Source organism: Crinia signifera, chromosome 4 (assembly GCF_055691185.1).
Source record: "Crinia signifera chromosome 4, ASM5569118v1, whole genome shotgun sequence".
Lineage (NCBI taxonomy): Eukaryota > Metazoa > Chordata > Amphibia > Anura > Myobatrachidae > Crinia > Crinia signifera.
This window is the reverse complement of record NC_139220.1, coordinates 293,035,178-293,052,928: the sequence shown is the minus strand read 5'-3', so window position 1 is coordinate 293,052,928 and position 17,751 is coordinate 293,035,178. Positions and strand designations below refer to the sequence as shown.

Sequence of the window (17,751 nt, the reverse complement as noted above, 5' to 3'; positions counted from 1 at the left end):
AGTAAAGTATTCAGCTCAGGGTAATAATAAGCTAATTTGCACCACAGTATTTATTTATTTATTTATTTACAGTTTCTTATATAGCGCAGCAGATTCCGTTGCGCTTTACAATAGTAGACAGTGATAAGACAAACTGGGTAACAACAGACAGACTTGGAGGTAGGAGGGCCCTGCTGCAAGCTTACAATCTATAGGGATATAGGGGGGAAACATAAGGACAGGCACCAGTAATAGCATAGCAGTTACAAGTCCAGAAGGAAAGCTATATAATACATAAGTGCCTCAGAGGGTTATGCATGTAGAACTTAAGTATGATAGGCTTGCCTGAAGAGGTGAGTTTTCAGGGAACGCTTGAAAGTTTGGAGACTGGTGGAGAGTCTTAATGTGCGTGGAAGGGCATTCCATAGGATGGGAGCAGCCCGATAAAAGTCCTGTAATAATGAATGGGAGCTAGTGATCCGTGCAGAAGAGAGACGCAGATCTTGTGTAGAGCGTAGTGGTCGAGATGGGAGATATTTTGTGATAAGTGCAGAGATATATGCTGGTGCAGTATGGTTAATAGCTTTATAAGCAAGTAGAAGTGTTTTATATTGAATACGGTAATATACAGGCAACCAATGGAGGGACTGGCAGAGCGGATCAGCAGACGATGAGCGTCTTGCAAGGAAGATCAGCCTAGCAGCAGCATTTAAAATTGATTGCAGTGGTGAGAGTCTGTTCTTGGGAAGACCAGTTAGGAGACTATTGCAATAATCAATGCGGGATATAATGAGTGCATGGATAAGAGATTTGGTAGTGTCTTGTGTGAGATAGGGTCGTATTTTGGATATGTTTTTTAGATGCATGTAACATGATTTGGAGACAGATTGAATGTGGGGAAGAAAGGACAGTGCAGAGTCGAGGATGACCCCTAAGCAACGAGCTTGTGGGGTAGGGTAGATTATCGAGTTGTCAACAGCGATGGAGATGTCAGGATGGTAACTGTTCTTAGTTGGCGGGAATATAAGTAATTCCGTTTTGGAAATATTGAGTTTGAGTTGTCGACAAGACATCCAAGATGAGATGGCAGAGAGACAATCAGAAACTCGACCCAAAACCACTGGTGACAACTCCGGGGTTGATAGATAGATTTGAGTATCATCCGCATACAAGTGATACTGAAATCCGAAAGAGCTGATTAGTTTGCCAAGAGAGGAGGTATAGATTGAGAAGAGCAGAGGACCTAAGACTGAACCTTGCGGAACTCCGACTGACAGAGGTAATGAAGAGGAAGTAGAGTTAGAGAAGCGAACACTGAAAGAGCGATCAGATAGGTAAGATGTGAACCAGGAAAGGGCTGTATCAATAAGACCTAGGGAGTGTAGTGTTTGTAAGAGAAGAGAGTGATCAACGGTGTCAAATGCTGCAGAAAGATCAAGAAGAATAAGTAGTGAGTAATGGCCTTTAGACTTAGCCGTTACCAGATCATTCACCACTTTAGTCAGTGCTGTCTCAGTGGAGTGTTGAGAGCGAAAACCTGACTGAAGTGGGTCTAATAGGGTGTTAGAGTTAAGAAAGTTAGTGAGGCGAGAGTAGACAAGTCTCTCCAGTAGCTTGGAGAGGCATGGGAGCTGAGATATAGGATGATAGTTAGAGAGAGAGTTAGGGTCAGAATTCTGTTTTTTTAGAATAGGAGTTATCACTGCATGTTTGAGCAGAGAAGGAAAAGTACCAGTAGTAAGAGAGAGATTGCAGATTTTAGTTAAGGTTGGAATAATCACAGGAGATAGATTTTTAATGACTTGCGCAGGTATAGGATCGAGAGGAGAGGTAGTAGAGTAAGAGGATAAGAAGAGTGCGGAAACTTCCTTTTCATTTGTGGGCTCAAATGAAGAGAAAGTGCCAGAGGGTTCAGGTGGGAAAGAAAGAGGGTTAGAGGTTGTGGAAGAGCATACCATTTCATCTCGGATGTTATCAATCTTGTCCTTAAAGTAGGAGGCAAGTTCTTGTGCACTGATGGTAGCCGGTGGGGGAGGAGGGGGAGGGTACAGAAGAGACTTAAAGGTGTTAAAAAGTCGCTTAGGGTTGGTGGCATGAGAAGAGATGAGAGATTGGTAGTATGTTTGTTTGGCAGTGTCCAAAGCATTGCTGTAGGAGTAGTAGCTAGTTTTATATGCGAGGAAATCAGTCGTACTACGAGATTTGCGCCATTGGCGTTCTACTTTACGTGAATGATTTCGTAGTTGTCTTGTAGTTTTGGTGTGCCACGGTTGGCATCTAAGCCTACGCGGGGTGTAATGGGTAGCTGGAGCCACGTCATCAAGGGCTGTTTCAAGAGTCTGGTAGAGGTGGGAAACAGCAGAGTCAGGAGAGGTAAATGTAGAAATTAGTGAGAGCTGTTGTTGCAGGGAGGTGGTAAGTTGTGGAAAATTAATTGCATTAGTATTTCTGCGGGTTAGAGTAGGCTTGCATGATTTCAGTGTCAGTGAGCTTGGGGTAATGGAAGAGAGTGAGAGGGTAATGAGATTGTGATCAGAGAGAGGGAAGGGAGTGTTAGTAAAATCAGAGACTGAGTTTGAAGATATACTTGATTTTCTATCCTAATGCTGTTAATTTCAGTCCATTGCACCCACTACAAAACATGGATCGTTATTTAGCCAGAGGCATAAGTTCACCCTATTCGCACAGAGGCAAGTTGGAATTTGGTGCCCCCTCCCATTAACCCCTTACCGCCGCAGCCTGTTTTTGCCTTCCTGACAGAGCCCTTTTTTTCAAATCTGACATGTATCACTTTTTGTGGGGATAACTTTTTATTGCTTTTACTTATCCCAGTGATTTTGAGATTGTTTTCTCGTGACACATTGTACTTTAAGTGGAAAATTGGGTGACTTTGTGAATGGGTGCGCTTATAATAACATCGTGGAGCAGCTAGATATACATTTCTTTAAGGTGCCATTCAATAACACCTAAACAATAATGGTACAAGAAATAAAAAGAAATGTTGTCCAGCGCTATGGTGGTTCACGTGGTAACAATCACCCTTAGAAGTGATTGAATAGAATGTCAAAGTTATATCACCATGTACTCCTTTCCATAGGCGATAGGTTTTAGGTTCAATTGTACACTCCTCCTCCACAACCGGTACCATGCAATAGAAAGATAACACAGATAGTGCAGACTGATAAACAGTGATCAGTTTTAATGAAGATGTACACTTACAATTGTGGGGGGGTATAAAAGCATATCGACAACCCGGGGCAATGCAGGGCACGGAACAGGGTCAGCGGCAGGGCAATCCAGTCTAGATCTGGTCAAAGTCCTTCCTGCTGAATGTCCAAGGTCCACGATAGTCCCAGGTCCAGATAAGAATGGGTGGTTGGTGGTTAAGAAGCGCTAAACGCGTTTCAGATCCAATAGATCCTTCGTCAGTAGCATACTTAACCAGGTTCCTGAGCGCTTTAAATAGCGTTATCAATTACAGTTACTTCCGCATGTCGCGGCGGAAACAGTATGGCCGTGCGTTCCAAACGGCCGGAAGTGCGTTCCACAGTGTTAACTGTGGATGCGCACATAACTTCACGGGCACACTCTTAAATAAGAACATGGCTGTGCGTTCCAGGATGTCGCTAGCGTGCGTGTCACCAGCGGGATAATGTATACTTATTGACCAGCACATAATACAATTATATAAGAATGTCGATCATATACAGTACAATTTGGAGAAGAAAATATATGGACATATATAAAAAACGATTAAACATATGCATACATCAATAACGTAATATAATAAAAAGCATTTGATAAAAAGTGAATAAAAAGTGAAAAAACAGGAGGGATGGTCATTTTTAAGACAAGAAATGTTTGAGTTCAAATTCGCCGTTTAATCCCCCTGGACCGAGGGTATTAAGACGGTGAATCCACCTCATTTCAGTTTGAGATAGCCTTTTGTCTATATCTCTAGTACGCCATCTAGGGGTTATCATTTGGATACCAACAAAGTTTATTAAAAAACATTCTTTTGATTGATGGTGAGTTTTAAAATGATTTGATAGATGGTGCGTTACTAGGCCCTTTCTGATGTTGTAAATGTGTTCTGCTAGACGCACCTTCAGTTGGCGACTTGTCTTTCCAATATACAATAAATTACAAGAACACTCTAACAAATATATCACGTTTTTGGAGTGACAGGTTATGAATTCATTTATTAAATATTTCTTTTCTTTGGCTTTGAATTCTACTATTTTACGATTCGGATTTTTTACTGATTTGCACATCAGGCAATCACCGCATCGGTGAAATCCTTTCGTCCTGATGCTCTGCCTTGGTATATTATCAATGGAGCTTTTAACCAAATGGGTTTTTAATGAGTTAGCTTTTCGATAGATAAAAACAGGTTTCTGGGGTAACAAGTGTCCCAGAATCGGATCTTGTTGAATCAAGTGCCAGTTTTTTTTAAAAACATTTTCAATCTTAAAATGAATGTTATTATATTGGGATATAAAAGCCCACTGGTACTTGTTATTGATCTCAGTTTTGGGTGCTTTCTCAATCAAAAGATCCTTCCTCTCAATGGCTTCAATCCTATTTTTTGCTTTTGTGAGAACTTCTGAGGAATAACCCTTTGCCTCCAATCTTTCAGTAACTTCATTAATTTGTTCGGAGCAAATTAGTGCATCTGAGCAATTTCTTTTTATTCTAGTATATTGCCCAAACGGAATACCGTCCAGCCAATTTTTGTGGTGTTGGCTGGTTATATCAATGTATCCGTTAGAATCAGTCGGTTTTCTGAAAGTTTTGGTATTAATACCGTTATCATCAATATAAATAGTCAAGTCTAAAAAGTCAATTTCTGTTGTGCTGGTATTAAAACTTAGATTAATAGAAAAATCATTAATATTTAAGTTCTCACAAAAAGTTAAAATACTATCTTGACCATCCCTCCAGATAAAAAATATATCGTCAATAAAACGATACCAGAGCACCAGACCCGCCCCAGCTGCCCGCCCCGCCAGACATGAAGATGTTCCCAATAAGACATGAATAGATTGGCGTAGCTGGGGGCGAATCTGGTGCCCATGGCGGTGCCCACACACTGCAGGTAAAAGTTCCCTTCATGATAAAAATAGTTGTTAAGAAGGATAAAATTTATACTCTCAATAATAAAATCTTTAAGATTGCAGGATAGTGGTGATGTTTCTAAAAAATGTGTGACTGCTCCTATGCCTTTATTTTTATCTATTATGGTATACAGAGTGCTAACATCCGCACTGCATAGGATATCACCTTCTTGCCAAGTATAATTATTTAAGTTACGCAGAAGGTGACCAGTGTCTTTCAAATATGCTCGGGTGTTGACAACAAGCGGTTGCAGATGGTAATCAACAAAGGCAGATAAATTACTGGTCAAACTATTACACCCCGAGACGATTGGTCTCCCTGGAGGTTTATTTGCATCTTTGTGAACCTTGGGTAAGATATAAAGTGCAGGTACAGTGGGTTCCTTAATATTTAGGAATTCGAATTCCTTTTTCGAAATGGTTTTATTATTAAGGGCTATGGTGGTGAGATCCAATAGGGCTTTGCCTATTTTAGTTGTGGGATCATTTTTAAGTTTTTTATAAGTACCACCTGATGATATTTGTCTCTCTATTTCATCCAAGTACATTTCTTTCTTCATCACCACTACTCCTCCTCCTTTGTCTGCCGGTTTAATAATAAGCGATTTATCATCTTTAAGTGCTTTTAATGTAATAAATTCATTTTTAGTTAGATTGCACTTTTTTCCATATTTTGTATCGCTCTTGGCTAAAATTTTGTTAATTTCTTCGCAGACCACTTTATTGAAACAATCTAAAAAACTACCCCTGCAGTGTGTGGGATAAAAACATGATGGTGGTTTAAAAGGTGTGCAATCACTTATTGGTGAGTTAACCTCATCATTATCCTTAGATTCAAAGAACCTTTTTATTGTTAATTTTCGGATGAATTTTTGCACATCCAAAAATAAATCGAAGCTATTAGGCTTACAGGAAGGTGCGAATTTCAACCCCTTTTGTAGAATTTTTATTTCTAATTCTGTTAAATCACGGCCCGACAGGTTGAAGACTTTACCGGCGTTGTCTTTGGGGGGGATTTGACTAGGTGTTTTATTTTTACTTTTTTTGTTTTTCTTTTTCTTTCTAATCTGTGTCCCCGGACTTTTACCTCTTTTTCTGTTTTTTTGGGGGTATTTTAATGTCTCCAATGTTTCTGGCGGTCCTGTTCTAAAAAAGGAGTTGGTCGATTATTCCTTACGTTATCATTGTATTCTAAAGGGGAAAACCTATTTGTCAGATCTAAATTATAATCGTCATTCATATTTGGCCTTTGGCGGAATGGGCGTTTAGGTGTTTCCCATCCATCTATGTCACTGGTGGGTTTATTCCTTCTTTGCCGGTTTTGATTCTGACTTTGATAGTTTTGCCTATATGGTTTTCTACCATTTCTATAAGTATTATCTTCATATACTGGTAGTTGCATTCTATCCTCCAATCTCATGTTAAATGTTGGTTTTCTCCATTGGGGGGCTTTCCTATATGGTGTTGTATATTTTTTGGGAATTTTGTTAATTACCGGGTTAGGTTTAGGGGGAACTATTTCTATATCTTTATTGGGGTTGATATCCCTTAGGAATTTTTTTCCCTTTCGTTCCCTTAGCTCCCTTGTGCTCTTTCCTATTTTATCAAGTAGGGATTCTTCATATACTGCAAAATCTTCTATACCCTTGAAGGGTTTCCCCATCTCTTGGAGATTTGCAATCTCATCATTTAAGGTTTTTAAAGTGTTACTCCTTTCTTTAATAATTAAATTCATTAAAGCGAATGAACACTCATTCAAAATGGTGTCCTATTGGTTTCTAAAAGAGTCGTCTGCTGAATGAAATGAAGGTGGCTTATGGATTTTGAGCCCTTTTGGAATAACCTTAGAAGCAAGGTAGTGTTCAAGGGTAATCATTTCCCACCATATTTTATTTTCTTTCATCATTACTGACTCTAATTTGAAGAAGACAGATCCCAGGTTTTCGTCACTGATGTTGATGTTCTCATCATGTGACGCAAAAGTATTTTTTACTAATTGATTACGGAGGTCTCTAAATGCGAACATATTAGCAGCACTTATCACAAAAGACTTGAATGAATTGGACAACAAGTGGAAAATTGGGTGACTTTGTGAATGGGTGCGCTTATAATAACACCGTGGAGCAGCTAGATATACATTTCTTTAAGGTGCCATAGCCCTTAATAATAAAACCATTTCGAAAAAGGAATTCGAATTCCTAAATATTAAGGAACCCACTGTACCTGCACTTTATATCTTACCCAAGGTTCACAAAGATGCAAATAAACCTCCAGGGAGACCAATCGTCTCGGGGTGTAATAGTTTGACCAGTAATTTATCTGCCTTTGTTGATTACCATCTGCAACCGCTTGTTGTCAACACCCGAGCATATTTGAAAGACACTGGTCACCTTCTGCGTAACTTAAATAATTATACTTGGCAAGAAGGTGATATCCTATGCAGTGCGGATGTTAGCACTCTGTATACCATAATAGATAAAAATAAAGGCATAGGAGCAGTCACACATTTTTTAGAAACATCACCACTATCCTGCAATCTTAAAGATTTTATTATTGAGAGTATAAATTTTATCCTTCTTAACAACTATTTTTATCATGAAGGGAACTTTTACCTGCAGTGTGTGGGCACCGCCATGGGCACCAGATTCGCCCCCAGCTACGCCAATCTATTCATGTCTTATTGGGAACATCTTCATGTCTGGCGGGGCGGGCAGCTGGGGGCGGGTCTGGTGCTCTGGTATCGTTTTATTGACGATATATTTTTTATCTGGAGGGATGGTCAAGATAGTATTTTAACTTTTTGTGAGAACTTAAATATTAATGATTTTTCTATTAATCTAAGTTTTAATACCAGCACAACAGAAATTGACTTTTTAGACTTGACTATTTATATTGATGATAACGGTATTAATACCAAAACTTTCAGAAAACCGACTGATTCTAACGGATACATTGATATAACCAGCCAACACCACAAAAATTGGCTGGACGGTATTCCGTTTGGGCAATATACTAGAATAAAAAGAAATTGCTCAGATGCACTAATTTGCTCCGAACAAATTAATGAAGTTACTGAAAGATTGGAGGCAAAGGGTTATTCCTCAGAAGTTCTCACAAAAGCAAAAAATAGGATTGAAGCCATTGAGAGGAAGGATCTTTTGATTGAGAAAGCACCCAAAACTGAGATCAATAACAAGTACCAGTGGGCTTTTATATCCCAATATAATAACATTCATTTTAAATTCATTTTAAGATTGAAAATGTTTTTAAAAAAAACTGGCACTTGATTCAACAAGATCCAATTCTGGGACACTTGTTACCCCAGAAACCTGTTTTTATCTATCGAAAAGCTAACTCATTAAAAACCCATTTGGTTAAAAGCTCCATTGATAATATACCAAGGCAGAGCATCAGGACGAAAGGATTTCACCGATGCGGTGATTGCCTGATGTGCAAATCAGTAAAAAATCCGAATCGTAAAATAGTAGAATTCAAAGCCAAAGAAAAGAAATATTTAATAAATGAATTCATAACCTGTCACTCCAAAAACGTGATATATTTGTTAGAGTGTTCTTGTAATTTATTGTATATTGGAAAGACAAGTCGCCAACTGAAGGTGCGTCTAGCAGAACACATTTACAACATCAGAAAGGGCCTAGTAACGCACCATCTATCAAATCATTTTAAAACTCACCATCAATCAAAAGAATGTTTTTTAATAAACTTTGTTGGCATCCAAATGATAACCCCTAGATGGCGTACTAGAGATATAGACAAAAGGCTATCTCAAACTGAAATGAGGTGGATTCACCGTCTTAATACCCTCGGTCCATGGGGATTAAACGGCGAATTTGAACTCAAACATTTCTTGTCTTAAAAATGACCATCCCTCCTGTTTTTTCACTTTTTATTCACTTTTTATCAAATGCTTTTTATTATATTACGTTATTGATGTATGCATATGTTTAATCGTTTTTTATATATGTCCATATATTTTCTTCTCCAAATTGTACTGTATATGATCGACATTCTTATATAATTGTATTATGTGCTGGTCAATAAGTATACATTATCCCGCTGGTGACACGCACGCTAGCGACATCCTGGAACGCACAGCCATGTTCTTATTTAAGAGTGTGCCCGTGAAGTTATGTGCGCATCCACAGTTAACACTGTGGAACGCACTTCCGGCCGTTTGGAACGCACGGCCATACTGTTTCCGCCGCGACATGCGGAAGTAACTGTAATTGATAACGCTATTTAAAGCGCTCAGGAACCTGGTTAAGTATGCAACTGACGAAGGATCTATTGGATCTGAAACGCGTTTAGCGCTTCTTAACCACCAACCACCCATTCTTATCTGGACCTGGGACTATCGTGGACCTTGGACATTCAGCAGGAAGGACTTTGACCAGATCTAGACTGGATTGCCCTGCCGCTGACCCTGTTCCGTGCCCTGCATTGCCCCGGGTTGTCGATATGCTTTTATACCCCCCCACAATTGTAAGTGTACATCTTCATTAAAACTGATCACTGTTTATCAGTCTGCACTATCTGTGTTATCTTTCTATTGCATGGTACCGGTTGTGGAGGAGGAGTGTACAATTGAACCTAAAACCTATCGCCTATGGAAAGGAGTACATGGTGATATAACTTTGACATTCTATTCAATCACTTCTAAGGGTGATTGTTACCACGTGAACCACCATAGCGCTGGACAACATTACATTGTACTTTAAGTTAGTGGTAAATTTTGGTCGATACAGTCTGTGTTTTTTTGTGAAAAATACCAAAATGTTGTAAAAAAAATTGAAAACTTTGCAATTTGCAAAATGTTAAATTTTCTGCTTGTGAGACAAATAATCATACCACTCAAAATAGTTAATAACTAACAAAGACCATATGTCTACTTTATGTTGCCATCATTATTTCAACCTCCTTTTAATTTTTTTGGACACTAGGAGGCTTAAAATATGAATAGCAAATTCTCAAATTTTCAAGAAAATTTCAAACACTGATTTTTTTAGGGACCAGTTCAGTTCTGATGTGACTTTGAGGGACTTGTATGTGAGACACCCCTATAAATGATGCCATTTCAAAAACTGCACCCCTCACATTATTCAAAACAGCATTTTGGAAGTTTGTTAACCCTTTAGGTGTTTCACAGGAATTAAAACAAAGTGTAGGTGAAATTTCAAAATTTAATTTTTTTTGCAGATTTTCAATTTTAATACATTTTTCTAAGAAACACAGTAGATTTTACTAGAGAAATGTGACTAAAAATTGATTTCCCCAATTCTTTTGTTTTCATAAATATCCTATATGTGGCCCTAGTGTGCACTTTGACCAAACCACAGGCTTCATAATAGAAGGAGCACCTACTTGATTTTGGAGCCTCCTTTTTATGAGATTATTTTTTAGGCACCATGTAGGTTTCTAGGCACCATAAGATGCTAAAAGTTAGGAACCTCCCCCACAAGTGACCCCATTTTGCAAACTACACCCCTCAGGGAATTCATCTAGGGGTATAGTGTACATTTCAAACCCCCAGGGGTTTCACCAATTTTGGTACAACTGGGCTGTGAAAATGAAAAATTACATTTTTTTTACACAAAAATGCAGTTCTGGCTCAAAATTTTTCATTTTCACAAGGAATGAAGGAGACAAAGAACCCCAAAATCTGTGCCGCAATTTCTCCCGAGTACGGCAATGCCTCATATGTGACCAAAAAATACCATTTGGGTGCATGGCAGGACTCAGAAGGGAAGGAGTGATATTTGGATTTTGCAGCACAGATTCTGGTGGAATGAATGGTGGGTGCTATGTCGCATTAGCAAGACCCCCGAAGCACGGTGAAATGATGAACCTAATAATCCATAGATGTGTGGTATATTTTAAAACACTCCTTCATACATAGGCCGGGTTTGTCGGGGCAAGTTTCACAGTGGAAAATAGTTTGCTTTCTTATTCCCTTTTTATAGCAAACTTTGCACCTTTTTTGTGTCCTGCCCTTTTTTCCAGTGGAGGGGATTTCGTTAGGAAAATGCTGCCCTGATACAATACGGGGGCCAGTACTAGAAGTACTGGGGCCCTCTGCCTGCTGGTTCCCAAATATTAGGCCCTTTATGACTTCCTCTTGAAAGTGCATAAATGTCCCCGTCTGGCTGGTAGAACGGAATAGTACGTAAGCGTTATACAGTGCCATCTGGATGATATACACGGCCAGCTTCTTATACCATATTTTTGTTTTCCGCAGGGCACTGTACGGCTTCAGTACCTGATCTGAAAGATCCACTCCGCCCATGTACTTATTGTAATCTAGGATACAAATAGGTTTTGAGGTGTGGGTACTGGTACCTCGTACAGGGACGGAGGTGGTACTGTCTCCGTGAATTGTTGTCAGTATAAGGACATCCCTCTTGTCCTTATATTTGACCAACAACATATTTTCGGTGGATTGTGCCCTGCTTTCACCCTTTCTCAGTAATTGGGCAACGTGCGTTTTTGGGAGGCCTCTTTGGTTCTTGCGCACAGTACCGCAAGCTGCTGTACCTCTTGAACCAAGGGCCTTAAACAGGGGAATGCTGGTGTAAAAGTTATCCACATAGAGGTGATAACCCTTATCCAGGAAGGGGTGCACTAAATCCCAGACAATCTTTCCACTAACACCTACGAGGGAGGGGGGGCATTCTGGCGGTTCAATTCTTGTGTCCTTCCCTTCATATACCCTAAACCTGTGGGTGTACCCTGAGGTACTTTCGCACAGCTTATACATTTTTATGCCATACCTTGCCTTCTTATTGGGAAGGTACTGGCGGAATTTAACCCTTCCTTTAAAATGTATAAGTGACTCGTCTACACAAATGAATTTTTCGGGGATGTACATCTCAGCAAATTTGGCGCTGAAATGATCAATGACCGGCCTGACTTTGAATAGCCGGTCAAAGGTGGGATCATCTCTGGGTGGGCACTGTGCATTATCGTTGTAATGCAAAAATTTAAGGATCGTCTCAAAACGAGTCCGGGTCATGGCCATACGATGAAGTGGGGTGCTGTACAGAACATCTGTACTCCAATATTGCCTAATTTCTGGCTTTTTAACTATGCCCATATGTAACACCAGACCCCAAAACGTCATCATCTCTACTGCATCTACAGGGGTCCACCTAGCAAATGATGACGTGGGGTTTTGGGCAATAAACTGCTGGGCATATAAATTACTTTGGTCCACCATTAAATTTATAAAATCATCAGAGAAAAAGACTTTGAAAAAGTCAATTTCTTTGAGGCCTGTAGTATCAAATTGGATTCCTGGGTTGGCCAAAAACTCAGGAACCTGGGGCTCAAAATTGTCTGGTGGTGGGGTCCATACGAGATCAATCATTGGGGGGGGGGTCTCAGCTGCTCTACGGGGGCGTCTTTGAGGGGGTCCCTCATCACTAGAGGAGGAAGAGGAGCTTAAGACGAATGCAAATTCATCGCTTACTTCACTGGCTGTGTCAGTGTCAGAGGCAATAAGGGCATATGCCTCCTCCGCTGAAAACAGTCTTTGGGATGATTGGGACATTTTTATTATTTTTATGTTTGTGTAAGTGTAGTGTTTCAACACGTGTATAGTGTAGGGGGGGTACAAACTTTATTTCAACACGGGGGGTATGTAGTGTGTATGTAGTGCTTTAACACGTGTAAGTGCACTTAAGGGGCAGCAGCTTCAAGGCAACTTTTGGTACAACCTTGAAGGGGTTAAAAGAAAAAAAAAAAGCTCCTGCGCCAAAAATTGAGCACAGATGTTGGTCAGTAACGTCCGTCACTGGTCAGCGCTCAGCGGCCACAGGACACCCACAAAATCACCGTGGGTGTAAAAAAAATAAAAAAAAGACCCCACAGCACCCTCCAAAAAAAAAAATTTAAAAAAACTGCTGATGAGTCAAAGGCAACAGGAATTTGATCCAAAAAAAAAAAATTAGATCAACCCTGTGCCAAAAATGCTGATCAATGATGTACGTCACTGATCAGCGCTCAGCGGCCACAGGACACCCACAAAATCACCGTGGGTGTAAAAAAAATTAAAAAAAAGACCCCACAGCACCCTCCAAAAAAATAAATTAAAAAAAACTGCTGATGAGTCAAAGGCAACAGGAATTTGATCCCAAAAAAAAAAATTAGATCAACTCTGTGCCAAAAATGCTGATCAGTGATGTACGTCACTGATCAGTGCTCAGCGGCCACAGGACACCCACAAAATCACCGTGGGTGTAAAAAAAAATTAAAAAAGACCCCACAGCACCCTCAAAAAAAAAAAACATGCTGATCAGTGATGCAACACTGATTAGCAGTGAGGGGCAGCAGGCACACAACTTTTGGTGCAACCTGATGGGGTATATATAAAAAAAAAAAACCTGCACCCCAAAAAAGTTGCTGATCAGTTAATTTATACTGATCAGCACAAAAGGGGGGAAGCAGGGGGCAGCAGAGACAAAATTATATTACACAATATTATATTATATGACACAATGACGCCGCAGCAGCAGCAGCAGCACAAGCAGGAAGCACCAACAACCAGGAAGCAAAAGCAGCAGGCAGCACGGATGCCACCACACCACAATGCTGATCAGGTCAGTATAAGAGGACAGATGGGCACGGAGACTGCTCTGCACGCTGTTCCTGACCGGAATGGCGGCTGCAGGGCTGTCTCCGTTATTTCCTCTGAGGTGTAATGGCTGTGATTGGTCCGTCGGTCCGACGGACCAATCACAGCCTTGGGGGCAGGTGGGGTGGGGTGAGGTGGGGTGACCACCAGTGACCCCTTTACACCCGGTGGTGATTGGTGCTGTACTTAACAGCACCAATCACCACCGATCCCTGTGTTACCGAGCGTCGTTATTCGCCGGTACACAGAAAACGCTGCAATTGGCTGTTCACATTTGAACAGCCAATCACAGCGATCGCCGATGGGGGGGGCATCGCTGCCCCACCTGGGCCACGAGGGAAGATGTCTGCTGTCAGGGACAGCAGCCATCGTCCCTCTGTCACCGCATCTATAGATGCGGTGACACTTTAAAGTCATGACGTACATTTATGCCATGCGTCGGGAAGTACATCCCGACCATGACGTAAATGTACGTCAAATGTCGGGAAGGGGTTAAAAAGGTATGACAATGGCCAGTAGGTCTCTGGTCAGACTCACAACATTCAGCGGTCTGCAGCATGAATCAGCATCCTATCCAGGGCCAGCGCCACCACTAGACAGCTTCAGGCATTTGCCTAGGGCGCCAGCCACTGGAGGGTGGCAGTTTGGAGCAGGCCCCTCTGGATGGAGGTCAGTGGCGGCGATTTGTGCAGAGATTTGTGCTAAGTGATTTTGCTTAAGCAAAATAAGGCAGGTAGTGTGTGTACAGCATGAGAGATTGCGATCAGTATCTCTCATGCTGTACACACAGAGAGATTTGCAGTCACCTGCTAAGCAATTTGATTAGATTTTGACTGCATGCATTGACTTAGTTAGCAGGAGGAAATTAATCACTCCGGGCATACACATGGAGTGATTTTGTGCTATTTTCTAAGCAATCTGACTAGAAAATAGATCCATGCATTTCCATCCTTTAGACCAGGCATGTCCAACGTTGGCCCTCCAGATGTTTTAAAACTACACATCCCAGCATGCTTTGCAATAGTTTTAGCATTCTCTAATAGCAAAACTGTGGCAAAGCATGCTGGGATGTGTAGTTTCAAAACATCTGGAGGGCCAACGTTGGACATGCCTGCTTTAGACTGTAAGCTCTCACGAGCAGGGCCCTCTCTCTTCCTGTGCTTTTCTAAGAATACGGTATATCTCAGCCACTGTTAAAATAGCGTAATTGTCAGCAGACTCAAAGAGGAAGTACTTCCTCCCAACTTGCCTTTTATATACTCCTCTCTAAGCTGACTCCCCTAAGCTACCTGATTGGCCCATCCACCTGCCCCTGACCGCCTGAGGTTTTTCCCATAGCACCTTGCTTTCTTCAATAACTTTATTTACAACCCACAAATTCCCAGGCTCTTAAATGCACTCCAGCCTATGCGGCCCTCATTCTATCTTACCATGTACTTGTCCTGATTTGTATTTGTACTGTAAATAACTATTTTCTTGTTTTTTTTGCTCATCTATGTATTGTATGGCGCTGCGGAACCATTGTGACGCCATATAAATAAATGATAATAATAATTATGTCGACATGGGGAAGGTCAACAGTCAAAAGGTCGACAAGGGGTTTTTCACTTTTTTTCTGAGCCAACATGTGCTGAAAGGCGGTAGTTCATGTCCTACCATCCACTAAGGCACAGGTCTTCAACCTGTGGCCCTCCAGATGTTGTGAAACTACATGTCCCAGCATGCCCTGACAGTTTTGGCATGCTCTTATAGGGAAAAATGTGGCAATGCATGTTGGAACATGTAGTTTCACAACATCTGGAGGGCCATAGGTTGAAGACCCATGTTTAAGGCGTGGTGGGAGAATAAAATAGTGTGCCTGAAGCATGGCGAGCACAGTGAGCCATGCGAGGGGACGCGGTGCTACATTTTGGTGTCCATGTCGACTGTGTCGACTTTCGGGACAAAAAAAAAGGAAAAAAACACACCTTTTAACTGTCGACCTAATGCATGTCAACCTAATGACCCTGTCAACATAACCCATGTTGACCTTCAGTTATGTCGACCTTCCTGCATGTCGACCTTCAGTTATGTCGACCTTCCTGCATGTCGACCTTCAGTCATATCAACCTTCCTGCATGTCGACCTTCAGTCATGTCGACCTTCAGTCATGTCGACCTAGTGGTGTCAACCTAGTTGCTGTCTGTCCAATGATCCATACCCCATAAAATGTTTATTACAATGTGGAAATGAATGCAGAAATATAACTGCAAATTTGTCTCACATTCTCTAAAGGTACATACATACACATGGGCAAAAATCGCTGGCAATACGGTCGCTGAGCTCCCATTTTTAGCCCCTTATGATCGCTCAGCTGATTCCCTTTGCGGCTCCCCCCGGCAGAGGTTCCCTTTCATCAGCGACCATCTCTGGTCACTGATGAAAAGGAGACACTGAGCAATATATCGCTCAGCAATATATGGCTCTGCAATATATCACTCAGCACAGTGGCGTAACTATAGCACCGCAGCCCCCGCGGTCGCGGGGGGGCGCTGTGCATGTGGGGGCGCCGGGGGGCTGCGGTGCTATAGTAATGCCCCCGCCCCCCATCCCCCGCAGGCTTACCTGTCTACGCGTCCCGGCTCCCCTCCTGGCTTCAATCCATTCTATGGAGACAGACCACGATAAAATGGCCGCCCCATAAAGCAGACAGTTCTCTGAAACTGTCTGCGGTACGGGGGCGGCCATTTTATCGTGGTCTGTCTGCATAGAATTAATTGAAGCCAGGAGGGGAGCCGGGACGCGCAGACAGGTAAGCCTGCGGCGATGGGGGGGGGGGGGGGCACCCCCCCCCCCATTAACGGCGGGTGGCGCCCCAAACTTAGCTACGCCACTGGCTCAGCAATATATCTCTCCCCCGTGGGTACACAGCTTTATTCTCTCATTCAAAATAAAATCACAATTATAAAGTAACCAATATTCCCTGGGGACACTACTGTGAGCTTAACGTCAGTAGGCAGAGATAAGCAATTAACTGCAGTTCACCAGAAATATAACAGGCTTGTTCTCCAAACAGTATCTAAGTTACTAGCGGCAACAGGCAGGTTCTGTATTTTTAACACTATTAGCACTCTTATTTTTTTGTGTTGTATAGGTTCACGATTTTAACCCCTTATTTCATCTCCATGACATATTCCCTCCCATCCCAATAAAATGAAGGAAACAAATGGGAATTATTACTTTTTATTTTGAAACCAAAAAAATCGTTTTTCTTGAGGTGTGCATCCAGTCAGGCAGCTCTTTCTTCTTCTTTTCAATATGTTTACTATTAACTGCTTTGGACTGCACCCCCGCACTTATCGATATACGATAAAGTTCAGACATATAGCAGGGTTGCCTACCCTCCCGGAATGGCCGGGAGGGTCACGAAAATCCCCCGCTCAGGGGCAAACTCAGGATTTTCAGAAGGGGGTTTCCAGAGGGGCGGAGCAAAGCACGGAGATGGACACTTAGGTGACCCAGTATATGCCGGGTCAGTTAAAGTATTATAGATAGACCAAATAAATATAAATAATAATAATAATAATACAAAAAAAAAAAAAATATATATATATATATATATACATACACACACACACATATAAATATAACAGCGTGTAGACCCCTGGGCATAGCAATGTATTAGTGCCCCTACCGATCCTCCAGCGGTAGGGGTGGGGGAAGTTTTGATGTCCCGCGGGTGATAGGGAGTATTATATCAACAGCTCAGCATGTAGGGCCTTTCCACTTATTACCCCTTTACTGTACAGATGGTGGGAAAAGGGGGCATTGTACTGAATGAAGGGGCCCTGATATTTAACTTCCAGGGTGGTAGAGGATGTTTAATATGCAGAGGAGGGGTGTATAGTGGAGTGGGCTTATTATCCATAATTTTCTGGTGGGGGGACAGCTTGCTTGACTGCAGATATCTCCAGTTCCCGGAAATAGATTTCTTAGATTTTAATGGAATTAAAAACTAGATAATTC

At 41.6% G+C, this 17,751-nt stretch overlaps 1 protein-coding gene across 4 annotated transcripts in view; it reads right to left on the bottom strand.

Moving 5' to 3' along the window:
- The window catches only part of LOC146072783 (uncharacterized), a 163,352-nt gene that overhangs the window by 112,373 nt on the left and 33,228 nt on the right, over positions 1 to 17,751 (bottom strand). The gene's annotated exons all lie outside the window — the stretch shown is intronic.